Below are 15,461 nucleotides of genomic sequence, written 5' to 3' on the forward strand. Positions count from 1 at the left end.
TGACTATCCTGATTTTATTGATCAAAATTTGAATCAGACTTGATACTTATACTGAGTTAATAATACCCAAATCCTCATGACTTAAAACAACATAAGTCTCATTGCTCCTTACAAGAGTATCATTCTGCTTCACATCACCCTCATTTAGATTCCTGGGATAAAGGAGGCTGCAACATATGCATTCATAATTGTCAGAACAGAAAAGAGACATACTAAATCATGAACTTGCATTTAAAGCTCCCGACCTGGAAGTACACAGTGTCAAGGTTCCCAAGACCACCGCCTATGTTCCATGATTTCCTGGGAGGGTTGACAGTACTCAGCAAGCATTAGTACTCACAGCCATGCTTTATTACAGCAAAAGGATATAAAGCAAAATCAGCCAATGGAAAAGGCACATGGGCCAAAATGCAGAGGAAACTCACTACAAGCTTTCATGCATCTTCCACCAGTAGAGTCACACATGATGCACTAATTCCTCCATCAATAAGTTTGTGACTCAGATGAATTATTCTCTACCAAGAGAACACATCACTCTAAGGGGATAAGATAGGGAAAGACACCTCTGCCTTGTGTCCAGGTACAGAACCAGAAATAGTTGGTAAACATTGATAATCATGATGACATTAATAAATATCTCACTATAGAACAAAAAATAAATAAATGTGCATGATTAAATTTGGTCATTATCATGACTCTAGTAGCAATACATAGTATAGTAGTTCCCCCTTCCCACAATCTCTCTGTCCATGGTTTCAGTTCCCCATGATCAACAGCAGTCTGAAAATATTAAATGGAAAATTTCAGAAATAAAGCATTCCTAAGTTTTAAATTGAGTGCAGTTCTGAGTAACATGAAATCTTGCTCCATCCCACCTCTGTCCCACCCAGGATGTGAATCAACCCTTTGTCCAGCACCTCCACACTGTCCACTCTCTTCCTCCTCTTCCAGTAGCCACTTATAGTAGCTGTCTTGGTTGTTATCAGATCATTTGTTGCAGTATCACAATACTTGTGTTCAAGTAATGCTTATTTTACTTAATAATGACCCCCAGGCACATGAATGACTGAGGTTGGCAATTTGGATGTGCCAAAGAGAAGCCATAAAGTGCTTCCTTTAAGTGAAAAGATGAAAGTTTCTTCTTGACTTAAGAAGAGAATATCGTATACTGAGATTGCCAAAATCTGTGTTAAGAACAAATCTTCTATCTGTGACATTGTGAAGAAGGAAAAATAAACTCATTCTAGTTTTGCTATCACACCTCGAACTGCAAAAATTATAGACACAGTGCATGATAAGTGTTTAGTTAAGATGGAAAAGGCATTAAATCTGGGGGTGGAAGACATGAAGAGGAAATGTGTTACACCACAAAGCACTAAACCTATAGGAAAACTTCAGCAAGGGGTCCCCTGAATTAGTGACACCAAGCCATTTACTGCATGTGAGGGATGGTTGAACAGATGCAGAAATAGGTTTGAACTGAAAAATATAAATATTACTGGAGAAAGAAAGACGGAGACCATGTTCATATAACTTTTATTATAGTATATTATACTTTTTATATTTTAAGCTGCTGTTAATCCCTTACTGTACTTAACTATAAATTAAACTTTATCATAGTTACATGTGTACACAAAAAACATTATATATATATATATATATATATATATATATATATATATATATATATATATATATGGTTTGGTATTATCCGCAGTTTCAGGCATCCACTGTGGGTCTTAGAATATATCCTCTGAGGGTAACAGGGAGAGGGGGGGCTACTGTAAATATGTAAAATAATGTTTTCATGACTTAGGCAAAAGGGTTCTATAATCGCTAAGATTTTCATATTATTTCCTCACATATACTTTGATTTTCCATTTTAGTTTTTCTGCAATGTCTGCCTCCCATGATTTCATAGGGAAATATCTCTTGGAATGGTAATCTTTTTCTACCCATCATTATTCTTTTTCCTTGAGAAGTCAGCGATAAATGCCATCTGGACATAGCATTTTATCATCAGATGTTTTAATTTCTTGATCATCTGTTCTGGCAAGATACAGTTTCTTTCAGTGTTTATTTTTCCTGCCCTGAGAACTGTTTGATTGTTTCTGGCATCTGTTCCTCTGCCTTCATCTGTTAACACAGAGCAAGCAAAGCTTTGGGGGGTTTGGCGATGCCTCCATCTGCTACAAATCCATCATTCTTGCCATGTTTTGCAGCCAGGGCCCCTGCAAAACAATATGGCAGAGGGCAATGCACAAAATGGAGGTGAGTGTCCAGAAGGTAAGATTAATATTTTCTCATCAAACCAGAGTGCACTGCTCCGTGTCAGGGAAAGAGTTGCATTGCTTGACCTCTGCATCATGCTTTAACAGGCTCTTCCTTCCAAAAGAAAGTTCCAGAACTGCAAGATTTGCTGATGGTATATGCCCTTCACTTTAAGTAAATTTTCTTAGGCTTCCTCTTTCAGTCTCAGCCTTGGTTTCCATTTTCACATATGTAGTGGTTATCATGTATTGGACATTTATTGCATAGAGTCCAGCATTTTTCTACTACTATATAAAAACATGGAAAAATAACTTTTGTGATTTCTTTAGTATTATTTATTTTATTGTACAATTTTGTTTTTCTCTTTTTCGTTCTGTTCACATTATTTGGTTTTCCATTTTTCTCCAGAGGAAAATATGAACCTTTTATTTTTTCAGCTCTTTCTAAAAGATTAATTTTAACTGATTTTCCAGAAATTTGAGAATGATTCACAATATAGTATTAATCCTGGTCTATAAAATATTGCCTGTGTCTCATTATATATGTTCATGTGTGTATATATACACATATGTGTGTGTGCACATGTGAACGTGAGTATCTTATTTATAGTATATTCTTATGTATATATGTATGTATATAGTATATATAGTATACACAGAAGGTGCCAAAAAATGTATATACATTTTAAGAAAGGGAAACTCTATTAAAATTACGCTGATGGTAACCACTTTGAGCACCTCTTGTAATTGCAGAAGTCAAAGATGACTTGTGTTCGTGTTTTGTTATCGATATATATTGAGTATCACAATTTTAATAGTTTTTTTCCTTTCTTAAAATGTGTATACATTATTTTTTGGCACTGTGTGTTTGTGTGTGTGTGTGTGTGTGTATGTGTGTGTGTATCATACTATAGATTTCTATATCAACTTTTCTCCTTCAATGCAAACAACACCATGCAAAGTCCTTGTCATGGCTCATTCTATTCCAACCTTTGTGACTTTGCTTAAATGCTGTATGTTGAAGGAAACCTGTCCCCAACTCCACTGCCTGCCAGCTTGATCTCCCTGATTGTTCCCAAGTGCTCATGAAAATGTTCTGATTAAGCCTTTGTGAATTGATTTGTGAAGAGCTTACTTCCTCCCTACATAATTTTGAGTTTGAATATAAAGATTACATACAACATTTTTCTAATTTATCTATCCCTGGAAAAATCTACTTAACCATGCAGTATAGTAATCAGCTCTTACATTGGACATACACTTGGTGTAAATATGTTATAATTTATTTCTGCTATAGCAATAACTGCTTAATTAGATATTAACGTGCTGTTCAAGTTGTTTCACATGTGCATTTTGTACTTTTAAATGAGGTTTGAAAGATTCTAAAAACCTGGCAAGGCAGTTTTTATCTGAAGTCGCCAGGGGTGTTGCTAAGGGAATGAGAAGTTGGCTAAGAGGTAATTTCAAACTGGAAAGCAATTTTAAATCAAATACAAAAGTATAAAAAAGTAGCTTCTTGAGAAAGAAACATTGAGCCATGATATAAAGATAACATAAAGCAGGAAAACCTTCTATAACTGAAAGAAACTTAGTGGGAGCTTGTATTGCCAAGTAGCGGGGTCTTTTTAAATCTTTCCTTATGAAGAGAGAGAAAACTATAAATTTTAGAGCCAGGAAATTGAGAGAGAACTGCCAAACCTCTTTCCTATCCTCTTAATTAGTTCTTCCTAATACCTAGATGAAGAAAATTTGGGTAAAGAAAAGCCTTCTGTGAAGAAAAACATTAGCAATGGAGAGACTTTGACTCTAAGCACATTTAGCCAAATCTAAATGTTATGAAGATACATGGAACTAATATTTTGAACCAATTATGGGGACTCTAAAATTCAATGGCTAAAATAGATAGCTCTTACTATCTCTCAGTGTTTCTTTGAATGCTTAATTTTAAAGACTTACCTGTTTGGTTTTTTTAATAAAATTTACCTCTTTAAAATGAGGTTCTTAAATATATATGTATATATAATTAATAAGTAGTTATAGTTTATTAACAAAGGCAGAAAAGGAACATCTTGGAGACAGTGAATGCAGGAAAATATTTGGCTTCTAATAATGTGTGGCCATGTCAAGCAATGCAGAGGAAAAAAAGAACATGAGCTGTCGGGAGCTGAACCTGCAAGATTTAAATCCTGCAATGGCAATTTTGTCACTTAAACAAAAGGCATGAGTGAATGAAATAAAAAGCTGAAGGGGGTGTTGTTTTATTCTTTCTTAATTTAGCCAACTATATATGCAAGTCAATATAAATAGCCTTGCATTTTAATTAATAATGCTAATGAACTGCTATGTTATTGTTAGGTACTGCATAAAAGATGTTTTATAGTCAGTACATTGGTAAGTCGCTACAGCAACCTTATGGAACATTGGCTTTTTATTGATTTTTTTTTTATTTTTATTGCCATTTTACAGATGAAGTAATGGAGACTTGGAGATTTTAAATAACTTGCTTAAAATCACACAGTAACAGAGAAACGACTTTTCAAAACCAAGTAGCTTGAATCTAGAGTGCGCGTAATTAGCCATTGTATTATTCTACATTTTAGAGGCGCAAGAATGAAAACAACGTTAACCCACTGATCACTAAATCAAAAAATATATTTTGGGAGCAAAGAGAGTGTAAAACTATGACATTTATTTACATTTCCAAAAAAAAATACTTCATACTTCACTAAGAAAATTGAAGACAGGTTACATGGACTCCTGCTGTACAATTACCTACCTACCAGCACCTTTACCTGCACACTGTGGATAAAACTATCTTCTATTATACACCAGATCCTAGTCTTTCCATTCCTCAAGGAAATTGCCCCAAACACTTTCTAAAGTATCTTTTGCATCATCAGTTTTCTATAGAGCATCCCCATCATCATAAAATACACTATTATTTTCTATCACTGTTAAAAAAAGAAAGCTGTCTTCACTCCACTGTCCAGATACTCCTTCAACACACTTTCTCTTTTGCAGCAACATGCCAACAAGGAGTTGTCTATCGTAACTCAATCTTATTCTTCTGTTTGCATTAGTTCTTATATAGCCCCCCGACAGGTTTTTTTCTTCCTCTATTGTCACCAAAATTGCTCTCAAAATGCCAATGACTTCTTAAAAAATGAAACTATGATTTGCAATCACACTGCATTATAATTACAACACATAAAATCTTACCCAATCATAATGTTCAGCACAAACTACCTCTGCTCAAATTGTCTTCTTATCAAATCACTCCATATCAGCTTTTTCCACCAAGACGGAAAAATTTTGTTTGTTCTGTTCAATGTTCAGCAATGTAGACTTAACAGAGCCTGGCACTTAGTAAGTGCTCAAAAAGGATTTATTGAATATATGAATGAATGAATAAAAACATGAATAAATAAATGTGTGACTTAAAGTAACCCAATGGATAATCCTTTCTTAAATTCACTAAGGAGTGTGTGTCAAACCACAAAATGATTTAACATGTCATCATTCACTTCACATCTGGTTATATTCTATAGAAAATCAATGTTGAAGGAAAGACCATGAACGAGATCAATAAACAGTGTTTCCTTAGAGTAGGTATCCAATAATTTTTGTATTTTACCTGCCTTTCACTGTGCTTGACAAAGCTCAATAAATGTTTGTCAAAGATGAAATGAATAAATGCAATTTCAATATTACACTGAAAATAAGCATGCAAGTGCATAGAACTTTGGAGGTATTTACTCTGTAACATATGTATTTTCCTGGGTGAGGCCATTATATTTCACAGCTCCAGGTATACAGGGAATCGATTGTAGAAACCTACTCTCTAAAAAAGATGTAATACTACCCTAGGGAAATAAATTACATCTTATTTTTATATGTAATCCAGGAAGAAAAGCACAACTTCCCTCTTAGAGGAAAATGAAGTCTCCAGAGAAAAATCTTAAATAGACGCAATTTAGGAAACCACTTAACTCATACTGCATGCAGATGACATTTAAAAAGTTTTGCTGATGGTACGCAAGGCCACATACCTTCCCAACAGCTGCGTGCTTCTTGAGAAATGCAAGTGTGGTATCAGTAAGCAGCCTATGGGGAGGCTTAGTGGTCACGGTGCCCCTGGAATCAATCCACTGACACGTGGTGCGCTGGGCTTAACCAATACGATAAGGATTAAGAGTGGAACCGAAAACCTAATTGTTGTATTTATAGATTGGGCGTTGCAGACCTCAGCTGTACAGAGGACTGCGGGTTGAAAAGATTATCAATGCGGGGAGGACACAGATAGTGCTGAGCGGGATGCATACAAGACTCTAGAACTCCGGGCTCTGGGACCCATAGGAAGCTCCTCACCAAAGAAAAAAGGAACAAACCAATCAGTTCCAAAGTGCACTGTGTTTCTGCTTTAATGTTGGAAATGTGGAAACTGAGAAAGCAAGTCAATTTCTTGACATGTTGATCTCCTGAAAATATTTCTTTATATTTTAGAGGCCCTTACCTTCTAAATGACATTATGTTAGAACGCTAAGGTTCTAAGACTGCATTAAGATATAATTGTGATATTTTGACCTGGTTTTCCCATTATTTAATTGAATTCTATCATTATTTAATGTCTAAATTTTTTCTTTTTCTTTTTTAGATATGGATAATCTGGGGGTTTTTGTTGCTTGTTTTGTTTTGTTTTGTTTTGTTTCTGAAACAATGTAATTGTATGATTCAGATATTATGTCCCATCCTCTGAAGTGGTTATTAAACGTGAACCATACATTTACATTTTTTATATAAAACTGAAGAAAGTGTATTTTCTTTTAAGATTCGGTTTACCATAAATAGTCTATTATACCTATAATAGTCAATCTAAACTGAATGAAGTGTTTTCGCCACTTAGGACTTTTTTATCAAAAAAAAAGTTAATGCACTATAATAAAAGTACAGCTTCAATTTTTAGCTTTGTCTACCATGAGTAATAGGACCAGCTGAACTAAGTTCCATCTTTGCCTGAGGCAACCTGTTAATTTAAAATCTTTGCAGTTTCTCATTCTTCTTTTAGAGTCAGGAATGGGTTTGAAGTGTCATAAGAATTTCAATTCCAGAAGAAACGCACCTGCAGCACCATTATGCACTATGAAGAATTTATCTGGAAAAATTTTACATGTACTTTTATCCATTTAATATTTAAAATCCATCTAAGAACCTAAATAAATCTTTACTACTATTGCTATCCATTATTGATAAAGATATACACAAGTTATCATTTGAGGAGAGTGATAATATATCTATCTTTTGTATATGCATAGTAATCCTAGAAAATGTATAAATTTTAGAAAACCATTATTCTTCGAATTGTAATCAAGATATCCTCAGGAGAAATATTTAACATTTAAATGTTACCATTAAATTATTATTTTGTTATATAAAGTGTCTCCAAAAATTGACCCTAAAAATCTCAAAGATTTCTAAAATTATAAGACACAAATGGGTAAATTATGCATATATAATATAAATATTTATACATAATATATATGTAGTAAATGAATATTTAATCAAGAAAACTGATTGAATAATACCAATATCACCTATAATTGAAAATATAAAAATTAAAGTAACAATAGATTATTTACTTGTTTACTTCTTTGTCAACTTTTGGTTAAGAAAACTTAGAAAAATATTTCAGGCTTAGGAAGAATGTATTTAAAATTACACACTGTTAGGAAACAAATATGTCAACTTGTTTTTTAGAAATATATTTGGCATAATATCAAGTGAATAAAACAAGATACATTGCAGTCTCTCTAACAATATTTTACTAAAATAAAATATGCATATACTCACACATAAGAGAAGACTAGAAGTTCTACCAGAAGTATCAAAATCAAGTGGTTACAGTAGTTGTAAAATTGAAGAATTATGGGGGGTTTTTTTGTTTGTATTTTACCTTAGCTTTAATACAGCTATTTTTTTCATAATTAAAAATCACAATTCTAACATGGTAAAATATTAAATTTTTGTGATATGATCTTGACTAAGATTTTTTATGTGACTTTAAGTTTTTAAAAATAGGGACAGTGAATGAAAAGTATTGTAAGTAATATAAAGCTATGAAAGTAAAAGTGATTCAATTCACTTTAGTCTTGTTGGAAGTCATCAGTTAAATAAGAAATTACCATTGATAAACACATAATTATCAGACTTTAAGATTTTATGTTATGAATAAAAATTCAATAACAATAATGCAAGTTTTCTTTTCACTTAGTCATTATCATCATATTGTATGTATAAGTTATTTGACAAAATGAGAATTGCTTACTTGTTTTATATAGATTTTGCTGTCATATGTCTTCTTACTTGTGAAACATAACAAAAAATTGTTCTTGCTACAATTTCTCCTATTTAATGGCATATTTCTTTAGAAAATGCAAATAATTTACCTGTGATATAGAATCTACCACATTCGATAATACTGATTTACTAATATTTGAGATGGACTCCAACCTAAACTGCATGTTATCTATTTTTACATAACTTTGAATATCTCTTTTTACATAACTTTGAAATGCCATTATTTCAAATAGTAATTAACCTAATATTGTGGATGCAATAGCAAATATTCTTTGTGTGTTTACTATGTGCTAGCAAAGGACTTTATATTCATTCTCTTATTTAATCCTAACAGCCCTATGAGGTAAATCTATTATTTACTCAATTTTCTCATAATTGATCTGTAGATCTTAGTGTGGTTCAGTGTCTTTCCTGGAAGAGGACAAGAGAGGTGTGGAGAACCTGGGTCTCAAACACAAGTCTGATTCTGATGTATAGCAGGTACTATACCTTCCTTTCCCTTTTGTCCTTACTACTTTGTCACAATAGTTGATACAAATGTAAGCTATTTAGGTGTGTTCTGATTAAAGGTTGTTGTCCTGGGGTAGCTTGAAGAAGACTAATTAGAAGCAGGTTATCTTATGTGATTGAATTAAGAAGCATATTTGGCGTTCCCTGGTTGGTCTTGAGTTGGAAGTGGAAACCACAAAGGGAAGTTGGCAGCCATGGACCGTGTTTTGACCATATGAGCAGTTTGCTTCAACTTGTAATTTGGCTTCCTGGATTGGTTGCTGCAGAGGTTGTTGTTTTGTTTCCTGGGCTTTGAATGTGGGTCAGAGTTCAACTGTATATGTGACCTGAGCCCTTATCTCTTTGTATATTCAGTAAAATACCCAAATAGACAAATATAATCGATGATCATTTATTCTCTCTCCTCACCTTGCTTTTATACCCTTCATCAACTTGAATTTCTCACTTTTTAGGAATTAGCACTGGGGAAGAGAGGACAGCCCAAGGGGAAGCACAGCCTTTATGAGACTAGAACATTCTTATAACAAGAACATTCAATTGTCTTTGAGATCATCTTTAATGACTCAACTAGACATGAAGCAATACAAGTTCTAAATGAGTCACTTTGAAATGATACAGATCATCAGAATCTGTTACAAAACCCTAACATTTAATCAACAAAGAGAAAGAATTAATAATACAGTCAGCATAGTGCTTTATAGCTTATAAGTTATCTTCACATGAAGTATTACATCTGATGCTAAAACCGTCTTTCAATGTAGATATTATTTTAAGTTTATTGAATAGAAAAGAGGAAAAAATTCAGTGTTTGCACATTCTATTACCAACTCCTGGAAGTCTTCTCCCCAGTATCCTTCTGACAGATCTCTACTAATTCCCAAGTCCAACTTAACTGACTCTTCTTTTGTGAGCTCTACTCTAGTTTCCACAAAAATAATTTCACCCAACACTCTGCTTGTACATAGTTCTATCAGAACATTTATGTCACCATTAAATTTATTTTACATATCTTTTTACTGGGTGTTGAACATCTACAATTCATGGACTAGGTGTTATTATTATTTTTATAGCCTCAATATCTATCAAAATTCCTGGAACAGATCAGGTGCTGGATAAGTTTTTTTTTTTGTTGTTGTTGTTTTTAAGATTTTTTATTGGGGAGTTGGGGGGATGGGAACAGTACTGGGGAATTGGGGGACGGAGAACAGACAAGTTGCTGTCATTTTTGTTCTTCAGTCTAGTTGTGGAGGACGTTGCTTCACTGGCCCAAGTTGGCACTATCATTGTGCTTTCCCGGGCGAGGCAGATCAGTCGCCGGCTCTGGATGGCCGCTCACTGCGGCTGCTGGCCACTCACGCTGGCTGCTGGCTACACACTGTAGCCCATGGCAACCCACTGCCACAGGGGCTGCAGCCTACGCCGTCGCCGGCGACTCACGGCAGCCCAGCTCCAGGTTGAGCTGTTGTTCAGCATCTTAGCTGTGGAGGGCAGTGCCACTGGCTCTCATATGTGGGATCCGAACCTGGGCCCTCTGGCGTCCCAAGCCAGTTCTTAACCATCGCGCCACTCGGCCAGCCCTGGATAAGTTTTTATAAACAATTAAAATATGGAATAAACTAATTGTATAATATCATATAACTAGAATAAGTAGTAAATGAATGTGAACAAAGATTTTTTTGTAATAAATATTTGCTTCCTGATGGTCCATTTCTCTAACATAGTAAAAAGTAAATAAATAGGGCTGGTCGAGTGGCACATTGGTTATGAGTAGGCTTGGGACTGCAGCTGTGAGCAGCAGGGCCGTGGTTCAGATCCCACATGAGAGCCAGTGATGCTGCGCCCTCTACAGCTAAGATGGTGAACAACAGCTCGACCTAGAGCTGGGCTGCCATGAGTTGCCAGTGACGGCATAGGCTGCAGTGGGGCTGGCAGGCAGCAGGCATGAATTTTCGCGAGTTTCCATGAGCCACCATGAGTGGCCATCCATTGGCCGGTTAGCGACTGCCTCACCCGGGAAGTGCGCAATGATAATGCCAACATGGGCCAGTGAAGTGACGTCCTCCACAACTAGACTGAAGAACGAAAGGACAGCTACTTGTCTGTTCCCCTTCCTGGGTTCCCCAATGCTGTTCCCCTCCCCCAATTCCCCAATGAAATCTTTTAAAAAGAAGAAAGAAAGAAAGAAAGAAAGAAAGAAAGAAAGAAAGAAAGAAAGAAAGAAAGAAAGAAAGAAAGAAAGAAAGAAATATGAAAAGCTCTTACAGATGTAATTTGGTTTTAAGTTTTTGAAAATCAAGATGACAATTTTGCTAAATTTACATGTAACATTTTTTTGTTTTATTTTGTTTATTTTCCTTTGTTGTTACACTGTTTAACCAATCAAAACAACACTCAAATGTCTTAAGGTTTTTGTGCCTTCCAGTAACACATTCCCTCCCTCACAAACCCACAAACACACACTCTTTATGTAAGTCAACACTTGTGATGTGGCTAATTGACTTTACATGATAAAAGAGTCAGTATAACATATGCTTTTCCTGAAGTTAATAGTGTCTTTCTTATGATCATCTTTCCTTCACTTTTGGTCATTTAGCATTTTAAACACAGTCATATGTACCAGAATTTGCAAAAAAATGTATTTATTTGTTGGTAGTGTGCAATTGTAATTACTTTACTGATTCTAGCAAACTTAGCCTCTGCACAACATTTACAACCATTAACAATCAAAGAATTCATTTTCTGCTGTCACATTGTAGTAATTACTTTCTTTTTAAATTTTTAAGTGAAATTTATTGGGGTGATGTGGTTCATAAAAAAACACAAGATTCAGGTAGGTGTACAATTCTATAATACATCATCTATATATGACATTGTGGGCTCACCACCCAGAGTCAGTTCTCCTTCTATCATTTTCATTGGCTATTTTGCATTGTTCCATGATCAAAAGACAATTGATAAAACTATATTACAGTGGTCTGTAACCCATCTAAATTAGCCTCCTGTTGACCATTTACCAAAACTGCCAATCAAATACCTTAGGAAACTTCTCAATGTGATAGTAACAGGTGGTCAACCTTCAAATATACAAGGATTTTGGCTGGAGGCTGCAGCCAGGCCCGTGAGGGAACCATCTTTCCCAACCAGTATGACAATGATGTCACTGCTTGGAGTCCTCAGGGCCGGATTCATCAAATTGAATATGCAATGGAAGCTGTCAAACAAGGTTCAGCCACAGTTGATTTGAAATAAAAAACCCATGCAGTGTTGGTTGCATTGAAAAGGACACAGTCAGAACTTGCAGCTCATCAGAAAGAAATTCTGCATGTGACAGCCATATTGGTATCTCAATTGCAGGACTTACTGCTGATGCTAGACTGTTATGTAATTTTATGCGCCTGGAGTGTTTGGATTCCAGATTTGTATTTGACAGACCTCTTTCTGTGTCTTGTAGTTCTAATTGGAAGCAAGACCCAAATACCAACACAAAGATATGGCCAGAGACCATATGGTGTCAGGCTGCTTATTGCTGGTTCTGATGATCTGGGCCCTCATATTTTCCAAACCTGTCCATCTGGTAACTGTTTTGACTGCAGAGCTATGTCCATTGGAGCCTGTTCTCAATCAGCTCATACTTACTTGGAGCGACATACGGTATGCCTGAGTTTATGGAGTGTAACTTGGATGGACTTGTTAAGCATGGTCTACATACCTTACGAGACACACTTCCTCCAAAACAGGACTTAACTACAAAGAAAGTTTCTGTTGGAATTGTTAGTAAAGGCTTGGACTTTGCAATATACGACGATGATGATGATGCGTCTCCATTCCTGGAAGCTCTTGAACAAAGTCCACAGAGAAAAGCACAGCCTGCTCTACCTGCTGATGAACCTGCAGAAAAGGCTGATGAACCAATGGAGCTTTAAGTGATAAACCAGTCTACATGCATATTACCAAATATGTAAGAATGCAAGAACATGTACTGATGACAATAATCTATACTTTGAACCAAAAAATCTGTAGTAGTAACATGGTATGTTTTAGGAATCAGTCCAAGTGTGAATTTTTTCCAAGCACCTTAACTGTGAACCATATATTTAATGCGTTTTTCTTTGATAGGGTCTATATGACCATTTCCTAGAAAGTATAGTTATCTGTACTAATGTTTTATATAAAGCATGTAGTGTCTTTGTGGTTTTAAAGACAACTGTGAAATAAAATTATTTCACCTGCTGGGGAAAAAAAAATGTACAAGGATTTTGCAGCTGCCTCTGTCATAATAAACTAACATTGCAAACCCTTATTGTGGAGTGATATTTGTATCAGGGGAAATTGATTATTAAACACTTGAACTCTAAAAATGCATGTGTGTTCAGAAAAACAAGGAGAACATTTATACTAAATTTATGTAAGGTGGAGTCCTAAAATTATTCCTTTTTAAGGCTACAGCATTCTTATTCTTCTTATTCTTCTTCTTCTTATTATTATTATTATTATTATTATTATCATTAACAGTTGCCATCAAGGAAGTTTCTGAGGACTTACATAAACTCAATTACATTTTATATCTCCTATGGGGAATGACTAATAAATATTTATTAAATAAAATATAAATAATTTTCATTATGTGGAATGATGTCAAAAAGTTCACTCAATGTTTTACAATTCCATATTTTAGTTGATCACCCAGAAATCATTTAATATCACACTGTATTTCAATTCAGATAACCTGATACATGGTTGATAATAAACGAACCAATGATTGTTGAAGGAATACATATGGTGACAACTTAAGAAGGCAATAAGTCTGCATGTTATTGTCCTGCTCGTTTACAAGAAACATTGTTTAGGATATCAAGCCTTTCTCTATGCTTCAGATTTATATTTAAGAATTTCACTTTTATTAGGAGTCCTACACTAGTTTCTTAAGTTTTCAAGTGCTGTTTTCCACCTCTTTCTCTTTTTATGATTTAAAAGGATTCCCTAGAAGTTGTATCCTAGTGGGAAAATTACAGTAAAAGAATGAGGCAAAATGTAAAAAAAATATAATAATGTAGAACCAGAGTAAAGGGTATATCAAAGTTTCTTGTAATGTTTTTACATATCTTTGCAGCTATATGTTTGAAAAAAATATAACAAGATAAAATGTTATAAAAAGCAGAAAAACCCATTCAATTGGCACATGGATTATAGAAAAAACTGAAATGACAAATAATCCTTCAAATCAATACTATGTAATACCATTGAAGTCATATCTGAAAAAAAGATTAGTAAGAAATCCTTTTGTGCCACCACAAAAAAAAAAAAGAAAAAAAAAACTAAGGATTTGACTTAAGAATCTAGCAACAGAACTATATGAAATAAACAACCAAAGTACATTTAAGTGAAGGACTACTAAGAATAAAAGTAAATCTAATAAAAAGGAAAATAAAATAAAATAGAAAAATAATTATACAAAATTTTTTTTAAATTGATAAATATATGGTAAACCATATAAGGTTGAAAGAAGAAAACTAAAATATATATTAGGAATAAAAAGTGAATTAAACTAACAAGTGGATAAGATAAATTATTAGAATATCACATTCAAATTTGGTACAAATTTGAAAAATCTAAATAAATTTTAGTAAAAGATAAATGACAAATTCATACTGAAAACTAGTAGGCCAATTTTTAATAAATTGGAATTTTAAGTTCAGCATAGATGGATTTTAAAAGCATTAACAAAACATATAAGCTTTTACCTGTGGGAGAAATTAGGGAACATTCTAAAATACTGAAGTCATGCAACGGAGCATATAAAAATATGGTTGGATATTCATGAAATTTGAAGATATGTTTTTGAGAGTTTGAATTTACAGACAGACTACGTGGCATGTAGGAAGTTCTTTTGGGGACCCTAGAAATACTTTTTTAATGGTAAGTAGTCATTTTTTTTTTAGAGAAGCTAAACTTGAAGTACAAAGCATGTATGGATCCTGTAAAATAAAACAAAAACAACAAATACAGAAAAACAACAACAAAAAAAACAATAGTTTAAAATACCACACCCAACTTAACACTCAAAAGAAATAAACATTCTGAATTAAAAACTCTAGTTTGCCTTTCAGGAAAATAAAATAGAAACTCGAAATACCAGGGGTGTCAAAAAAATGCACACAAGTGGACACTTTGGTCAACATTGTTCAAGCAGTAGTTCGCCCTAATCAGAAGTGTCTGGATGCTGATGGTAACTACGCTGAGCATCTCTTGTAATTGCAGAAGTCAAATGTGACTTGTATTCATGCTTTATTATTGGTATATATTGAGTATTATAATTTTAATACTTTT

General features: G+C 34.2%; 1 pseudogene; it reads left to right on the top strand.

Moving 5' to 3' along the window:
• Positions 1–2,265: 2,265 nt before the first annotated feature.
• Positions 2,266–13,106, top strand: LOC109377291 (proteasome subunit alpha type-1 pseudogene; annotated as a pseudogene).
• The last annotated feature ends 2,355 nt before the right edge of the window (positions 13,107–15,461 follow it).

The sequence above is a fragment of the Hipposideros armiger genome, unplaced genomic scaffold, assembly GCF_001890085.2.
Source record: "Hipposideros armiger isolate ML-2016 unplaced genomic scaffold, ASM189008v1 scaffold_1358, whole genome shotgun sequence".
NCBI classification, from domain to species: domain Eukaryota; kingdom Metazoa; phylum Chordata; class Mammalia; order Chiroptera; family Hipposideridae; genus Hipposideros; species Hipposideros armiger.